General features: G+C 41.4%; 1 protein-coding gene across 12 annotated transcripts in view; it reads right to left on the bottom strand.

The window, feature by feature from the left end:
• Window positions 1–19,103, bottom strand: part of PALM2AKAP2 (PALM2 and AKAP2 fusion) — a 269,801-nt gene that overhangs the window by 63,187 nt on the left and 187,511 nt on the right. The window contains exon 1 of one of the 12 annotated variants that reach the window (XM_064641780.1): window positions 17,614–18,247. The exons of the other annotated variants lie outside the window; for them this stretch is intronic. The gene's annotated coding sequence lies outside the window, so the exon portion shown is untranslated. Of the gene's footprint in view, window positions 1–17,613; window positions 18,248–19,103 lie in introns of those variants that run through there. 12 annotated transcript variants of the gene reach the window in all.

The raw sequence follows: 19,103 nt of genomic DNA, 5'->3' as shown, positions 1-19,103 counted from the left end.
TCAAATTCTTACCTGTCAATTAATAAATATTACATTTACTCAGCTTTGGTCAAATGTCTCTTCAGGTGTATTAGGTATTTTATGTGGAGTTTTGATGAATGCTTAGCATTGCCTTAGCCTGCCCTTGACATGCCTTCATTTTCTATCAATTCACAAAGTCTTGCACCATTTTAAATCTCAACAGCTACAAGAGCCTCCTATCATGTGCAAAGCATTCAACTGCCTAAGAGCACACTCTTTTCCTCTAATTCTCCGAACAATGATTCTTTTCTTCCGCCTTTTAGCCCAAGCCCTTTAAAAACAGTGAAATTTTGTAACAGGATTTGTAAAAATCCCCTTATTTTCTGCTCATTAATTAGTTATAATGAAGCACCATTTATATATAAGCTACGAAAAGTTACTGCCCTGCCTCTTGAACCCCTAGAGAAATTCTCACACTGAAAGCTTTCTACTGCAAGACCTTCTCTGACAATAATTATGGATGTCTGTGCATAGACTCCCACTGACTGAGGCTGTGAGACAGTTGCACTAAGTGACTTCACCCACTTCCAGTGTTTCCAACAGTGTTTCCACACAGCACAATTTGAGTTTTCTTTATGGCAACTCCACTTTTCCCTTTGTGGCATTAATTGTGCTCAAGGAGTGTCTGCCCAGAGCAGGCAGAGGCTGAGTTTGTCAGAGCTTTCTCTTATACCATATGTCACTGCTGGAGGGCACAATTACAGGAAGTAACCTTTGGAGGGGAGAAGTAGAAGGCTGCTTTGGTGCACACACCCAGTAACACGCAGAGGTATGTGAGTGCTCACACACAAAGAAATGTGTACGCCTGCATTGGTGCACAAGGAGATACAATCCTGACATTTGGACCCACAAGTGGGTTTCTGATGCACTGTTAACAATAACTTCACATTGCTTGCACAAAATTTCACTTTGTTCCTGCTGGGACAGGTAAAGGCTGCTATTGTGCAAGAGTCTCAAGATATGGAGCATTTCCAAGGATGAAAGCTCTCCAGTCATTTGCAACTGCCTAGAAATCCAGCAGTGGGACTAATTCCTCAAATAACGCCATACCATGACCCCTTCATGGCATAATTTGTTACATGCTGCTTTTTTGCCCACACTGATTAGCCACAATGCATTAAGACAAAATACCTGCTACTGGTATTTAACCAGTAGCCATATGGTTATTCCATCAGCTCCTCCATCCCGCTGGGTGGGGTGTATGGATATGAGCAGTGGCTATGCAACATACAGCCAAAAATGCTTGCTTGGCTCAAGACACTGAGCCCAGCTGTGCCTTCCATAGCAGGCTGTTATGTCTTCAACTGTCATATGAGCACATGCAAAGAGAGATGTTGGTAAATTAAATCTAAAATCCCAGATTCAGTTCAAGATGTTACTTCTGTCCAGTCAACAGTTTTGGGCTGAGCTATGATGTTGTTTGCAGGCCTTTTTTATCACAGCTTGCAGCTGCCATTCACAGTGAGGGGTGTAACAGAAACAGAATGAAGATCTGCTAGATTAGAGCAACTCAGATAGAGAGACTGATCTTACCTATCTTTCAAAGACAACCATAAAAAGACAAAACTTGGTGGTGCTGCAGACAGAGAGATACTCTTGTCCTTGGAACACATTTCACTTCAAGGTATTTTCTAAGGTGCAAGAATAAACAACTGCTAAAGAACCAATCCATGAAAGCTTGACTCTTGAGTCCTGCAGCTGATCATACAGCTATGCTCATTTGAAACCAAATATATGCATTTTAAAATGTGGTAGTTAAGACAATAATCACTAAGCATAGATTAAGTATAAGGCAAATATGAGTTCTTTAATGTGGTTTTCAACTGAAAGGTTACAAAGAAGAAAAAGGTCAATTCACCGATTTCCTTAATCTCAAATGGAGCAGCTTTGTGAGTTGTTCATACATCTCTTCAATCTATTTCAGAGACACTTCTGCTCTCGTGCAGGAGAGGGTGTTGCGTGCTCCTATTACTGTTGCTGTTGTCAAGGAAAGCAAAACACCAACAGTTGCTAATCTCAAGTAATTTGCAAACAAAACTGAAGGGCAGGTGAGAGTCAAAAGTGTGTGGAAACAGATGTTCTACAAACTGTAGCACCTCCAGATGTAACCAGCCAGGGTGCTGGCTGCAAGCAGCAGCCCACCTCTCAAGAGTCGAAAGCAACATTTAAAAGGAAACCCTGACACACCTTGATTATCATTGTTTAAGAGCGCCTTGTTAAGCCAGAAAGGAAGCAGTCATTTGGTTTCTAAGGACCATCACCAAACAAAATACCATCTAAACAAGATAAACGTAGCAGCCTGAGCAAGTTTCTCTGCACGTAACTCCACCTAGGAATTTCTGTTACGAAACTGGGCTCTCCCATGCTTCTAGATCCTTCTGCTGGGATAGACTCAGCTTGAGGGGCACATTTCCACTGCTACACCACTTGGGTGAATGAGCTTTGTGGAGACGTGCAGATTCATGTTACTGTAAAGTCTGCACACCAGGCTCTGACACTCAGATGGTGCCCAAGCCAGATCTTGCAGAGTGACCTTGGAGGGAGAAAGCCTCTCCCTCCACGGGGTTCATCTGAAGAGCCCTTCTCCTCACGCAGTGCTCCATGGGCACTGTTCCAGAGCGCCGGGTGGAAAGAACGCATGGACTGCGTAGCAGTGAGCTGTGCCAAGCCCACACAAAGGCTATCCTGAAGGCACAGCAACACTTTCGCACCCTCTTCTGCTCACCCACTGCTGTTCCCTGCCTAGAAATCACTGGCTTCCCTCTGCACTCCCTGTAAACTGCTTCCAGCAAGGTATTCTCCATATGAAGCACGTATTAGTGATACTGCACACAGCCTGGGAGAAATGCAACCTTTTTGCTGTGTAACAGTTCTCAGGTGGAAGCAGATCTACAGAAATGTCTTGCAATACAAGGTCAGGTTACCAATGCCAGCCTGTGAACACAACAGTGAGCAGCATGCAGGAAGGAACCACCTGTATCTTTAAAGACAGTAAAATTACTTGACTGCCACGATATTCTCTCTTAAAATCACAGAATCACGGAAACTTTAAGGTTGAAAAAGACCTCTAAGACCATCAAGTCCAACCATTAACCCAGCATTGCCAAGCCTACCACTAAACCATGTCCCCAAGTACCATTTCCCAGCTTTTGATGTTTCTTCAGTGGTTTCTTCCCTATGTTAGGAAACAAGCCCCTTCCTGAGCAACCATCCAACCCCATTTCATGTAGCCTAAAAGCCTCAGACAGAGATCTTGCCCAAACAGTATCTGCTTCCCATTTTCATCTGTATTTATTCTTTAACAGTTGTGGCTTGTTTTTAATGTTGCTTTTACTCTTGTGCTTTTTGTATCAAGTGTGGCAAAGGAAAGTTAAGGTCAGTGCAAGGCTTCCTTGTGTAGTTAACTGAAATGCTTTTCTATTACGGTCAGGCAATAAGGTGTCTGTCTTCAAATGGTGCTGGTGAGAAAAAGCAAGACATGGAAGCACATGAAGCAAAGTCAGTGTTTGTGCTTCCCTTGGAGCACTTCTCCACAGCTGTCATTGAACCTAACTTATTTCCTTATTTCTAGTAGGTTAAGCATGGAAATCTTCCTGGGAAGAAAGTCTGAAAGAATGGCTCAAGTGCTTTCTCTTAGGTTAACGCCATACTCTGTGGCATGAGAGTGCCAAGAATTTCAACGGTCTGGCATGCTGTGGATGTGGTGATTCCTTTCTCTGCATCCCTATGAGGTCTTGTTTAAGGGATGGAAGCAGATGGAGGAAGATCAAACTGGAGCAAGTATCACAGACACATAAGAGCCAAAAAGAAACAGACACAGTGAATTCCCTTTAGAGATGAAGGCTGATATTAAGGCCACGGAGGTGTACAAGCAGGGAAATAGGGAGCAAGCTGGCTAATTAAGACACAGCATTCATAACATTCAGTTTTATCACTGTATGTAGTCTTCACTAAGATATGAAAGAAATTCAGATAACTGGAAAGAAGCATTTGCCATTGCGCAATTTAAAGTTAAAACCAAACCAAACAGAAAATACAACATGTTTTTTGGCTGGTCTGTACCTATTTGTGGGGTTTGTACGTTCTTCTGACAGACATTTTGGAGTATCCTGGTTCTTTATGGCTGCCTCAGTGCTGGAAAGTGTTCAGGGAAGATTTAACTGAGCTGATGCAAATGCTGAGCACAGACATACTGCAGGCAGACGGTGCACTGTCCAAGTCACTGGAACAAGGGGGACATGTTGTTCACAAATAGAGCAGGCACAGCAGACAAAGTCAAAGCTTTTAAGATGGTGCATGCATTGAGGAGAGTTGGAGAAAGGATGTGTTTCGATCACATCCTTTTCTGTATGGTGGCTAATGAGCTATACATTAAAAAAGGCAGTCTGTTGTGCAGCTGCTTTCTGGTTCAGGGTGGCCTCAGGGCATCGTACAATGAAGGGCAGGGACTGTGTGAAATGCTTTACAAGCATTTCAGCCACCTGTTTAGGAGGGGCACTTAAAATTGTAAGGTATGGGCACATAAGACAAGTCCTCCAGTTCCTCTATTATCTGTTTATCACATCGTTGTTAACTCTTCACAACCTGCTTATCAGGATGATCGACCTGGACAGCACTTCATCGCACATTCACATAATGGAGTGATAAGGCTGAGCACAAGCGGGTCTGTTTGCTGAGTCAAAAGGAAAGCTATTCTGTTTTACTCTAAAGGATAATTATCAAAGGCATGCTCATGCAAAGGGAAGACTAGTTATTTGCACTGCAGGAAGGTGCAGAACTCTGTCCTGTGTTTACAAGCAGCAGCTGGAGGTGCTGCTACTTCTCCTGCAAGGCAAGCTGCATTGTGAGCAAGCACAGGGATTTGTCCCAACTTAAGCAGGCTGAGTGCATCTGATCTGACAGAGACCCATTTGAGGGAGAAACACAAAATGCTGTGCCCCAGAACTCCCAGCCAAACCTGCTGAGAGCCTGTTAGCCCATCCCCATTTTTCTAATTCTCTGACACTCTCCCTATCAGGACTGTTAATCCCTCCAATTTCACTGGCTTTTTCTTATTTTCTTACTGCTCAGGCAGAGGTCTCTCTGCCAGAAGTAAGGGATGCTGGCGGGTATAGCTTAGAAGCACTATGGGAAGAATTCTTTTCAAAAGCACCAGTATCAGTCAATTCTGCCTAATCCATAAACTCAGAGTTTATCTAGTTGAAACTGGGTGCAGAACTTCACCTGACTTCAGTGGGAAAGGCAAAGGCACTGCTGAGATGTTAAGCATCTTTGCAAAACCCTCACCCCATTTTATACAGTATAAACAGGCACAGGCAATATGAACTCGAGTACCTGTGGCACTCCTAGAGCAGACACTCCTAGAGCAGCGTTTTCTCCACATGAAAGAAACACCTGAAGCAAGATTCTAAAAGCCATACCTCAAGATCTACAAGAAAACACAGGTGTTGATCCAAGTAGTAATGCTACTTCCCCTCACCTGCCTCCTTTCAGAGGTCAGGTCCTGGGGGATGCTCGTTTGTTAATACTGCTAAAAGTCAGGATGAAGGTCCATCCATGTTAAATAGCAGCACACACATGGTTTGCTGTCTGGGTTTGTCCTTCCTCCCCACACTACATCGTCATACTAAACACTGCTTAATTTTCCCCAAAGGGTCCACAAATGTAAAACCTCCCTTTGTCTGCAGGAATGTGACTGACCTGTGTGACTGACTTTAAAGAGAAAGTGGGGAGGCATTTTTAAGTGTGATTAAGATATTTTAATAATTAAAAAGTAAATGTATTTCAACACAGAAGGGCTGTCCTTAGTGACAAATGCTCTACTGTTCTCTACTCTCATGCTGCATTTTACCTTCGGCATCCACTATAATTCCTTAAGCTCCATTAAAAGAGTTTAAAAGGTATATATTACAGTTATATAAGTCAAAAAGAACATTTTTCACATGCCTTTAAAGAAAAAGCATATGTTGTTTTTTGTTATAAAAAAGTATATATGCTAGGGAATGACTGGTATAAAAACAGAAGGAAACATTCTTGAAAAATTACATTAGGTAATGTATGAGAAAAAAGTTCTTACTTAAAAGAGCAACTGCATAAATATCTGAATTGTGACTTTGTTTATATTAAATTCATTCATGAGCACGGTACAAAACCAGTAACCTAGGAAAAGGATAGATCTTCTTGAAACTTTTTGCTTTGAAGATATAGAACAGTAAGACTAAAATGAAGTAACTCTGCAGAAAAACACATATGCATATTCCAAGACACAGTTAGGATTTCAAATCAGTTAAATCAAGAGGCCTAAATGACGAGGTTCACTGTTTCTCACAAACTTACCAGTTTTGATAGGAAAATACTTCCTCATTTCTTTTTTTTTCCCTCTTCTTCTCTTGGGTCATATCAATATAATAGTTAGATCTCTAAGAACACTACATCTCATTTTCTCTGCCCCACTTTCAATCCCTATCTTAGCAAAACTGCCTTAGGACAAGCAGGTAAGGGTAAGTCCAAAAATTACAGGAGAGATCTTCTGCCTGTCCTTGAAGTGCACTGCTGATCTTTCTTGCCTGTTCAAGTGTTTTCATTCACTCTTCTTTAAGATGAAGCTGATAGTGGCATGAAACAACTGATTCTTTTCCTTTATCCTTATTTTTCTTCTTGTTCATTTTCCAATTTCAGTCTGCCTTAGACCATACACTTTGATGACTGTGTCTGCTTCAAGGAAAACACCACTTGGAACTGCAAGGGAAGCAGAAGTGAGTGACTGAAGTACAGCACGACTCCCCAGTGAACGGGGTGGGAGATAGGAACATTCTTAATATTTATGTCCCAGAAGAACATTCACAACATAGACTCACAGTACAGACTAATTCCTCAAATTGTCTCCCTTGCTTTGAAGGTCCTTTCAACAAGGCACAGGCAATCAAGGAGCCTCTGAAAGTTCCATGCTTCAGTGCTGGTATTTAAGGAGCTTTAGTAAGTGATTTTATTATTTCTTCTGGTGCACTTCTATTCTAACCCTTTATCTGGAATGAAGTGAACTACCTTTTAACATACTTTTAAATCTTGCATAGCAAGGGGCACACACACCCCTCCTGACCAGGAGGCAGCATGGAGTTCAGCTGCAACATGTAGGTGATATGCAGGTGATTTGTGATTAAATCCTTCCTCTAGGATAATGAGATAAGGGAAGCATTTGCTCCCTGATTTTCTATGCAGTGATTTTCAATGCAAAAGTGCTTTTGTAAATCTGTAAGTGAATCACAATCTTGAAATACAAAAAGGTGTGCTCTGTGCTGAAAACAAAGGCTGAAATGAAAGGCTGGCAGTGATCTGTCTGCCACATTTGCAAACTTCTCTGGAGAAAGTCATCCTGTATGAATTAAAAGCCTGGTAATTTGGTTTGATAGTTCAGCATAGGGGGGTTGTGCTCTCACTTAGCTTCTTCCAGTCACATACACCATAGTAAAAAGAAAAAAATATACATAGACAACGAAAAGAAAGCTAAAGATGCTCAAGGAAGAAATTAGAAAGGATTAAAAGGCTGCATCAAGCCATCTAGAGAACCTTCCACCTCTTCTTTGCTTGAGCCATGTGACAGCAATTGGAAGTATTTTTTACAGTTTTAATACTTCAGTGTCTGATTGGCAGCATTGTTCTTGCCCATCTTATCTTCATAAGACATGGGAAGATGAGCTAAAAATTATACTCTGAATATGGCAAAACTATGTTTAACTCTGTTACCGAGCTTTAGCAAACCTCTTTTTGGACGAAGCACTGCTAGTAAGTTGGCTTCTTGTGGGCTCTCCAGTACACATAGAGTCTATTCCAGTACCCATCTTTCTGGAAAAGGCATCCAGAAAAGACCCAGTGTATCATCCCCAATCTGCAAAAAGCACTGTTCCCACTAACCCATCAGGTCTCACTTTAGAAGACTGAATTTGCTTGATAGAGATTAAATATATATACCCTGATGTCTCTTGCACTGCTTAAACTATTATCTCACTGTGAATCCTAGTCCTGGTAGTTCATGTCCTCTAGATCCTGTTGGCAGTTTAACTATTTTATGCTGCCTGCCACACTCTAAACAATTCTCCAATGAAATACTACAGACAAAACCCTCTTCACTTTAAAAGCTCCTGTAATTTCCAGTGATTGCTTCCACAACAGTTCCTCATTCCAGTAAAACAATGAGCAACCAAAACTCACTTCTACAAAGGCCATTTGAAACAGAGAGATATTTCTCTCATGTTTCTACCTGTGTCGTGTGAACCTTTCATGTTGCTAAACACTATGGCACGGTGTTAACACATACCTTCCAATGTTCTCTTCCGGACACAGCTGCAATGTACCTATGCACCATGTAAATATGAAAAATATCACCTTTAGCTGCACTTGGCCCTGAACCCTCCTCACTTACCAGGCCAGAACAGTTAAGCATCACATGATGTGAACTTTGGCATGCAAAGGGAATGCTTATTTGCTCATACAACAAAGGACATCTAAATTTTGGTGATGTGGCAGTTATGTGGCAGAATATGATTCTCTTGAAACCAACAAACACTAAGCTGTGCATCTTAATTAGCTTGTCTTTCCTCCTCTCATTGTATTCTTATCCCTGTCACATTTTGCACACAGATCTGGGAATGTGACAGGCACCAGAAGCATCTCCTATCACCTAGCTCAAAAGACTAAAGGGGCAGAGTTGCACACAGAGAGATGAGATCCATTCATTTTGTTTTACAACCAACGCTCTTTGAAATGTGTGACAGGGAAAGTGTCTGTGGTCTCACTGGATGACACGGTGCAAACTGCTACAGCCATTCACCCATTTGTAGGCAGTGGGGGATGGGTGTTGCCTGTACTCATGAGTGTCTCCAAAGCAGCCTTCACAACCCACTCTTGCTTGAACCATCTGGCCTAGGGGCCTAATCTTGACCACTCTCCCTGGAGAAGCAGAAACATTCAAGCCCTCCCTATTCAATCCACTTGACTTGCCATGAAACTTATCTTTTGCAGAAAGGGTCAGCTGTAGGTTACGTAGACTTACTAGCAACTGCTATAACTGTTGATGGCATTTAGTCAACCCTGAATTCATGAGATGTAAGGGCCCTTTCAAAACTCTTCCACTCCCCTGGAAGCAGGCACCAGGAAAACACTACTCTTGGTCTGCTATGAACAGGTATTTGTTCAAAACACTCAAAGGTAAAAGATCCATTAACATTCTTGCATAAATTCAACAGTTCGCTCCAACAAACTTATAAAACCCTTTTGAAAAAGAAAATAATAAGGCAACCCAAACCCACAGGCAATTAAGCCTTGCCTAAGGAGACACTTCCAATGCTACATTTTTCGAGTGATGTAATAATAAGAGAATATTGAACAATCTGATGCACTTTACAATTCATATGTGTAAATCTAGTGTAACAATCAGGTCATAAATCCTGAGGGCACACAGAGAGCAACTAAGAAAATGTTCCATGAGAAGAGTCCAAACTTACCTTGTGCAACTAAGCACAGGATGTTTTATCTTTAAGGTCACCTCAGTGACTAGTTATTCCATTCTATTTTAAAAACCCTATACGTTCCTAACCAGAAATAAAATTTTCTGCAAGACATCTGCTTTTAGGATGCCTTAAATTAGAAGAATCCTCATGTGCATCAGGAGTACTTCATTAAAACCCAGAAATCAACAGTATGTAACAGTATATGGCCACGTTTAGCTCTCCAAACCTGAAGCACAGTAATAGAAGCTGAGAATTATATAAGCAAAAGCAGAACATAATCCAGAAGGTGTAAAGGTAATATTATGGAATAAAATCAGGTTTATAATATTAAACATATGCAACCAAATGATTAGTGGAAAACCCAAAGGCAAAACACGTTGTCTTGACCTATTTTTGTTCTCAAATGTATTTCAAGAACTGTTTCTGACTGTATCTTTAAGTAAATTTAGAGATTTTAGCCATATGCCATAACTCTGGGTCTCCTATTTCAAAAACAATACAAAATGTGCATGACAAGTGCACAATACTGTATTTTAGCAAAGTTTTGCCCTGAACTGAGTAAGACAGAGGTAATGAGCAGGAATTATCTGGGAGGTTGGTCTCACTGCCTAACATAATGACAATAAGTGACAACTTGCCCTCAGTTCATATATGCTTGCATCAAGAGCATGTTGCAATTTTATCCGTTTGAGGGACACTTACAACAAGAGGACACGCTAGTATTTCACTAAAAAAATGCAAAGAAGGTTAAAAATACTCATGTACACTAGTGCACGAAAAGTTCCAGGTTGCTTTCATTTCAGCCTTTGGTCAATGGCTTTGCAGCATTTTTTCCTGTTTCAGTTTACAGTGAGGACACCCAAGAGTCTCCCCATGTTGCACTGAAGGCTCTTCAAGGGCTGAAGGACAGATAGAGACTAGTTATCTTGGGGCCCTCAGGTGTATCAGATGCCAAACCCATCTCTTCTAAACCTGCCATGAAAAGCCTGTGGATCACTTTTCTTGCAGCCTCCCACTGCAGAGGGGGCTCTCTGGGGTTGAGGTGGGAACGACTGAGCTGTGTCCCACTCTCTGCAAGCACTGAGACACACCAGCAAGCTCATGTACAGTCTGCCTGCAATCAAACAGTTAGCCACACTGCTCAGTGACTTTTCTTGCTCAGGTCAGATTCTGCAGCAGATGATGCTGGATTAATTACAGCAATACATAATTACAACAGCATGCCAAGTTGGCAAAATGTAAACTCTTTGTGCTGCAGTGTCTCTTCTGTATATGTGTGTTTCTGTAAACAAGCCATTAACCACAGAAAAGAGGGTTTGATAAAAATCCCCCAGTAACTCACGAGGGATTTCCATCATAAAACATGCAGTTCTGTGCACACTGAGATGTGAGTCCCTCTTGCTTGGTTAGTAAGAACAGGTTGGCAGGTGGGACTGCAGGAAAATGAGGCATGACTCAGCAATGACTGATTTTCTCCTTCCATCAAGTCTGTGTTTATTTAAGTTGTTTAAGCACTGTCCGGCATTTTGGTGAAGAAGGAGGTATAGGGAATTTAAAGTAGTACAGTCACTAACAGCACAAGGAATAGTCACAGTAGTGATAGATATAAAAATACTTCAGCCTTACTATTTTCCAAGCTACAGAAGACATATAGTTAACAAAGGTTTTAATTTTGTTCTTGCTACTGATCTAAAAGTGGGATATAAAGAAGATTTAGTTTTGCTTTTGCAAACTCATGGATGAGATTTTAGTTTGAAAAAATCAAAACTGAAGTATCTCTCATCTTTCTTCCACCCAAACCCAGCTCCTGAAGTTGATGAGGTTCAGATAGAGTTATTTTTACTTACTTCCCTATAAAAGTGTTTTACAAGTTTTTTGAGATTTGTGATTGGGATTCTGCTACATAAGAAAGTCAGATTGTGAATCACTGTATTTCTTAACTTTGCCAGAGTACCAGTAAGAAAGGGCATCTGAGATAAGTATTTCTTGATTTATTTAATCTGCAGCTAGAAAAATAACAATGTTCCAGAAAACATGCCATTTTTAAGTCCTAACCTTTATTTAAAAAAAAAAAAATAGAAAAAAGATGGGAAGCTGTGCAGGAAGAGAGCAAACTGTTTTGTGTTTTCACAATACAAAACACATTTCTTTGAGCCTAACAAAAACATAATACAATTTCCTCTGACAGGTTTTATCTTGCATTTTCCCATATATATAAGCTGATTTTTTCCCTTTTATCTAATAAAACAAAATTATTAATTTTTTTAAAGCTTAGAATAGTCCTTTTTCTGGGAATTGGACCCAAACAATGTACACAAGTGGTATACAGCGCCATGAAGACACATGGTAATAACAAGACACCCAGAGAAAGGCAACAGGTGATACTGTGGTCACTCTGGAGTTGATGAGGTTTCTGCCATTAACCAATGACTAATTAGGGTGTGGGCTTTACCCAGTGTTTCTGCTGGTCTCCAGAGTCGAGCAGCAGATCACAGACATGAGTCAGTAAGTAGGGAAGCTGGGCAGGTTCCTCCAGCTCTAGACTCACCTGCTCCTCTTCAAAATGAAGTGACGATATTTTTAGCAGGGGTAGGGAGGGAAAACAAAACCTGACATGGTATTTTGCTTTTAAAACCTGCTTTCTAAGCATTCAGTCCTGAAGTTCACATTCTCAACTTCATACAAACAGACATGTATGTCCACAGGGCAGGAACGAGAGGCTCAGGCTTGACACAGGTTTGCCTTCAGTTTGAGACTGTGAAGACACCCCAGCATTTAAGTTCTCCCAAATAACAAAGATCATTAGCTTTAATTTTATTGTCTTCCCTCATCAACATCTACAGCTACAGTCCTCAACTGAGTTGCCTTTATCTGAAGAGGCACGTCAGAATGAAGAAAGGCCTCTCTCAATCTCAGACATTTTTAGAGCAGAACTGTGCTATCATGCAGCCTTGCTGATAATCCTCAAATCTATACTGTTAATGGAAACATCCTATTTGTATGAGGGAAGTTTGCAACAAAAGCAGGATCTGCCCTCTGGGATTCACATGTTCTCGCTTTAATTAAAAAGAAAATCCCATTAAAACTTGCCACAGCCACAAGTGAATCAAATTAATTAAAAAAAATAAATTTGAAGATGGGAACAAAACTGGTTTTTATGAGGTAACAATTGCAGCTTAAATCTGTATGCTTTTAATAGCATAAATTAAAACTTAGGACTTTGAAGTATTTTCTTCAAGTCTCAGGAAATCCACTTAAGTAGTGTAACTTTGAGTAACATTGTGCCCACTAAATCTGTTTTTAGGTTCAGTTCACTTAAAATGCACACATGCTAATAATGGTCATAAAATTTTTACTTCAGATGCATAAACTGTTTAAATACTTAGTTCCTTAAAAAAACCCTGAACACAACAACAAACCGAAAAGCAGAATGAAATAGCTCTACTTACAAATGAAATCACATCTGGGGCATCTTTGTTTTAAAGCTTAACAAAAACTGAGACAGGATGCGTTTGCTTTCAATTTCTTACTATTAAAGAATATGGGTTTGCCCTACTGCTGCAGATGAACTTTGCAAGGGTGTACAGTTGAACTAGGTGAATGAATGATGGCAGAAGATTAGACACAGATTAAGTTCTTGATGGCTCTACTGATTGCTCAGTAGTTCACATGTGACTGAAGAGCCAAAAAGATTTCTTAAGAGAGGGAAAAGAAAAGCATGGATGGATGGCCAGTTTCTGCTTCAGCTGGTGGAAAGAAAACATAAGCAACAGAATGGTAGTTTTAGAGGAGCATCCAAAAGTCCCATGGAGGTGTAAACCTCTGCACTTTCTGGGGCAGGGGTGTAAGCTATTCCAGTAAGTGAAATGGAGAACCCAGACGTGTCCCTGGGGAGGAAGGCTCACTTCCCGTTCAGCCCACTCCAGCCTAGCTCCAGCGGCCGTCAGGGATGTGGGAGAAGGTTCGCAGGGTTCCCATGGCAGCACAGCCTAGCATGAGGTCATGACAGGTTGGGAAGAGGCTGTCTCTCATATCTGAGGGCAAACTCAGACTGAGGTGGGTATGTCTGCACACAGTTTCAATCCCCCAGCCACCAGTTCCTTGCTTGTTCCATCAGCTGCGATGCCAGTTGTGCCACGATGGCCACAGCCTTGGTGCAGAACAAGATATTAACTTAATTGAGCAATGACTTGACAGCTGTATCTTCAGTGCAGAACATAGTATTAACTTAATTAAGCAACAAATTCCTAAACCAGATGAAAGCTCTGACAATGGTCCAAGCTCTGCTGCAGTATCAAGCAGCTGAATAAGCTCCCCACTAACTTTTGTCATGGTGGAGAGAAGACACAGCAGGGGTGGGGGTTGTGGGAATAACCTCTTCTTTTGCATTACTGAAACTAGATGTTTAGAGTGGGAAGATGCTGGTGCACTGTGGCAAGATGAAAACCTCTGGATGTGGTTTTTGACCTGGCTCCAGATTTTACCAGCTCAAATGTCAACCCTACTTACGTTTCCACATCCCTCTTGAAACTCTTACACACCATGACCATGGTTTCATCTCTCCCTGCTCTGCTCAGGTAGCCAAATTATTGACAAACAGCACTATTTCCAAAGTTTGTTAGTCTCTTCCAGTGAGGAAAAAGGCACCATGGGAGCACTCGCAGTGCTATAACCCAGCCATGCCTTCTCCAGCTGTTAGGCTTCCTCCCAGACACTCCTCCCTGGATGACAGTCTGCATTCAGTTATCTGCTGCGGTCATTTCCATTCTCAGCTATGACTTCCATATATGCTCTTTGTGCTAGACTTCCCTGCAGGCAGAGCAGATGACACGATCCTTAAAAAGATGAGCACATCCAAAGGGGTTAAAAAAACCCACACCATGCAGTATATATGTATGAAGTGACTCAGGAACACAGAAAAAAGCCAAGTATGAGATGGTGCTATCTCTAATTTTTGTCTTGGCTACAAAGTCCTCTTCAAACTAGCCAGAGGTTTTAAGGACTCCAAACTTTATTACAGTCTCATATGAAAGTTTGCCCAGCTGTCCCCTTATCTTCAGATGCAAAATTTCTTTCACCTCTTTCTTTCAAAAGCCATGTAAAGTACTGTTCCTTAACACATCACTGAAAATGAGCAAATGCTGGCAGTAAGCTTTGGTACCAACTCACTGTGGGAAGCAGCAGGCTGCAGACCTCTCATTCTAATTCTGCCTCTACCACTTGTGTCCATGTACTCTGAAACCTCATACATTGTAGGAAAGGTCCCAACTTGAAAAAAACCCCATAAACTATGAACTACCTGCTCTCACCTTCCTCATAATTTCTGCTTTTATACTCTATTTCTGAACTTATTCATAGTCAAAACCATGAGGTGAAACAGACTTGTGTGTGCCTCCTTTACAGAGGAAAGAGGATAAAAACCAAAATTCTGGCAGAACAGTGGTTCTCCATGTGGATGATTGCTGTTGCATCTGCATTCATGACAAAATATGATGTTTATGTTAGATGTGCTCCTCTCAGTGCCTCCCTGACAGAACTGCTCATCAGATTCGGGTGACAGGGCTGGATACTGGCTGGGGTCACAGCAGAACAATCAGCAGCAAAATCTGACACAATAAATGGCAAAGAATCCTGTCTGCTTTGCAAGACCCAGAGAGTGCTTGAACGGAGAAGAGGCATGCTTGTAAACTCAGAAAATTTGACAGAGCAATGGAAAGCATTCCTGTTGGTTCTCAGAGCACTGTCTCTGTTTATGGCACATTTTCTGACTTATGGCTCTTTGCTTTCTGACCTTGCAAAAAGGCAGCATTAGGGAGGGAGAGAGGAAAGGACAGGGGATCTGCTCATGCATGCCAGAAGGCAAAATCAGAATCCTATGAACAGCAAAAGAAACATGTTATTATCATTCATTAACACACTAGGAAACATACATGATAGTTTTTGTAGGGAATGGATTATGGACCGTCTATTGATCCATTTCACCCTGTGTAGAACATGAGCACTTCTGATGGGCATAAACTTGGACAGAGTGCTCATGCTGCATTCCTTGACTGCTTTTCTCTCCATGGAGACACAGCTCATTTGGGGTGTGTGACATTCCCTCCTATTCTGTGCAAGTAATTTTTCATTGCTATGAACTATCTCTTGACTGCCTGAAGTGACAAAAGGTGCTTGAGGAAGAAAGTGTGAGCCTCAACCCCGAGGATTAAAACTGGGCAATGCTGGACCTCATGGGTAAGTTTTAAATGTGTACAAAAGCCTAAGGAACAGTGACCTCCACAAAGATGTTATTTCTGCCTTCTGCAGGTGAAGAACCAACAATTGCAAAGCACATTTTGAGAAGAGCTGACAACTCATTGCTCTCTTTCAAAACTGACTTAAGCAAGCAAGCGCTTTTTTCCTGCTAACGCCTTTCTCCTAGACCTTCTACTTCCTTCTGTCACCCAGTCGTTCCTGTCTACCCCTCCACTGACATTTCAGTGATGCTCTAGTTTTAAGCAGTGTGTACAGGTGAGTCAATTCAGACCCAAAGACCTCAGGCAGCTTGCCAAAGTCATGCTAATTACCTGGCTGAGCAAGGCATATATTAGCTTTGCAGCAGCTGACAGATTTGACTTGAATCAACAACAAAAATGCTGCCACATGAAGCTGAAGAGTGCACATGGTAAGAAGTCAGCGCAGAAACAAGCAACAGAAGATAATTCCGTCATCAAAAAGAATCAAAGTTAATGGTAACTAGGTCAAATTGAGATTTTGTTACATATGGTTTCTGATCACAGTACTATTTACCAACTGAACTAGGGAGAATAATTTGAAATTCAAGTGAACACAAACTCAGATCTAATTTCAAGGAGAATTTCCATCTGGAAAAGTTGTGAAGAACTGCTGGCAAGTAATGGAGGAATTGAGGACTAGAAAGATTCCAAGCTGGAAAATGTATGCAGGACAATGGTGAAATTTCCAAACAGCAGAGGATTAAATCTAATTGGATTTGAAGTTGCAGATAAAAAGCCTTAAGTTTCAAGGCAAGTGAAACCGTATTTGAGTAGAATCCTCTCCATCACTGCATTATTTTGCTAACCAAGCTAACTGCCAAAGTTACATGTCCACAACTCCTTACTAATTCAAACTTGTGTTGTTCATCGCTCTACCCCTGGGATTTTCAATCACTTGTGCAGTGCTGTCCCACATATTTTCCATTTAGTTTCTGTTGACAGATGTCAACCTCTAAGATTTTTTTTTTCCTTGCATGTTCAATACTGTCCCAGTTATGCATCACCAGGGAAATTTCAAAAATTTTCCAGTGAGTTGTCTCAATTGACTAAAAAACGTATGGGTCACACTATACAACATTTTCTCCTGACTATAGATTCTCTCTATAAACTCAATCAGCCTTATTTTCTTATCTATAGCACTGACAGATCAAAAGCAGCAGCTGAGTGGCCCTAATCAGATTTTAGACTAGGCTGCCTCCTTCCTCCCTCACCAATTTCAGCTTATCCTAAATCAGTCATGCCATCTGTAGGGGAACGGCAATTAAATTTACCTGAAATCAACAGAAAACTTCTTGTTGGCTTCACTCTTCCATCACAGCCTCAGCTGCCTGTCAAAACTATTGAGAACCCTTCCAGAGTACAACACACCATGGACACAGTTAATTAGGCAACTCTTCTTTAGAATGAAACTGGCTTTAAAGAATATGCTGAAATGGGTATTAAATCAAGGAAACTTCAAATGCTGATAACCAAATGTTTGGCAGACACATCCTTTTCCAGTTGCATGAGTGTTCTGAAGACCCAGTAAAATGGTGTACCATGCACACATGCTTTCAAACCAAAATACTCATCTGCATCTCCCTAATTAAAAAAAGCCATTGGTACTCAACAGCAGGCACTGAAATATTAATCAAGTTGTACACACACAGCTGTAGGAAGAGAGTTGCACTGACATGGAGACCCCTTTACACATCTGCTTCATGTGGTCAGTTTCATGAAGATGACAGGGAAGTCATATGTGTGGGAAGGAGCCAGACACCATTAATTTTGTGACAGTTAGCCTCTAAAAAGGAAATTAAGGGGAAACTTACTTTGAAATTAAATAACACTGTACCCTTCGTCTGCAGGAACTCCTTGCAAATTGCTCTCCCTAAATCTTCTCTGAGTCCGATTTAGTCTCAAAATCCCCTTGCTTCAGTACTTATTTTAGTTGAACTTTTGATACATGATGTGCTGGTTTTGGCCGGGGTAGAGTTAATTTTCTTCACAGTGGCTAGGAAGGGACTGTGTTTTGGATTTGTGCTGAACACAAGGTTGATAATATAGAGATGTTTCTGTTATTGCTGGGCAGGGCTTACACAGAGACAAGGCCTTTTCTGTTTTTCGTACTGCCTCGCTGGCAAGTTGGGGGTGCATGGGAGGCTGGGAGGAAACACAGCTGGGACAGGTGACCCCAACTGACCAGAGGGATATTCCATACCATATGACATCATACTCAGCATATAAAGTGGAGGGAAGAAGGAAGAAGTGGGGGATATTTGGAGTGGTGGCCTTTGTCTTCCCAAGTCACCCTTACACGTGATGGGGCCCTCCTTTTCTGGAGATGGTTGAACACTTGCCTGCCCTTGGAAGCAGTGAATTAATTCCTTGTTTTGTTCTGCTTGTGTGTATGGCTTCTGCTTTCCCTATTAAACTGTCTTTACCTCAACCCACAAGTTTTCTAGCTTTTACCCTTCTGATTCTCTCCCTGATCCAACTGGTGGGGGAGTGAGCGAGTGGCTGTGTGGGCCTTGGTTGCCAGCTGCAGTTAAACCACAACACACGCAAATCAGGTAACTGAAATACACCAATTCGAGAATTTTAAACTTGTATTTGTTCATATTTTTGCAGGATATAGGTGATGTTCTATAGCTTCTGTACTAAATCCAACACCTTGAACTTAACCTGCCGTGTTCCTTTAAACTCCTCTTCAACAGATCAAAGCATCTGATAGTCAACAGATATGCTTTAGGAAAGCCGTAAGAACTAAGTACAAGATAGTGTTAAATCATTTGTTATCCGTGTGCCTCTAGAGAGGCTACTGCAGATTTGAAAACTTGTCCTACCACAGTTACAGCGAAATGGGATAAAGCCTTGAACTCCCATTTTGTTTCAATTATCACTACATTTGGCAACTGAGCCACAGTCAAGGTAACAAAATGAACGGGCTTTGGATCTCACTCTCCCTGGTTGTATTATCCTTGAATTTTCATGGCAAGCTGAAAATAATTGAGTGGGCAGGTGACTACTGCCCCACAAGTCAGTGCAGATGTGGCACGGCACACTCTCCCCACCCATGTCAACTGGGGCAGCATGATTAAAGCTAGCAATTAAGAGTACAAAACAATTAGTCTTCCTGACGTCATCCTAGCCTCAGACTGTGAGAGCTTCCTTTCACCCTGCCTCTGCCTCACTGTTTTCTTCCAACTGCTTCCCAGGCTTCATCTTATGACAGCTTCAATGTAAAGTAACACAAGGCCAGAATCATCAAAAATGCTACATATTTTAAAGTATGAATACTTGCTCCACCTGCAACAAGGAA

This window comes from Pseudopipra pipra, chromosome Z (genome assembly GCF_036250125.1).
Source record: "Pseudopipra pipra isolate bDixPip1 chromosome Z, bDixPip1.hap1, whole genome shotgun sequence".
Taxonomy (NCBI): Eukaryota; Metazoa; Chordata; class Aves; order Passeriformes; family Pipridae; genus Pseudopipra; species Pseudopipra pipra.
The sequence above is the reverse complement of the archived record's forward strand: the minus strand, read 5'-3'. Positions and strand labels throughout refer to the sequence as shown.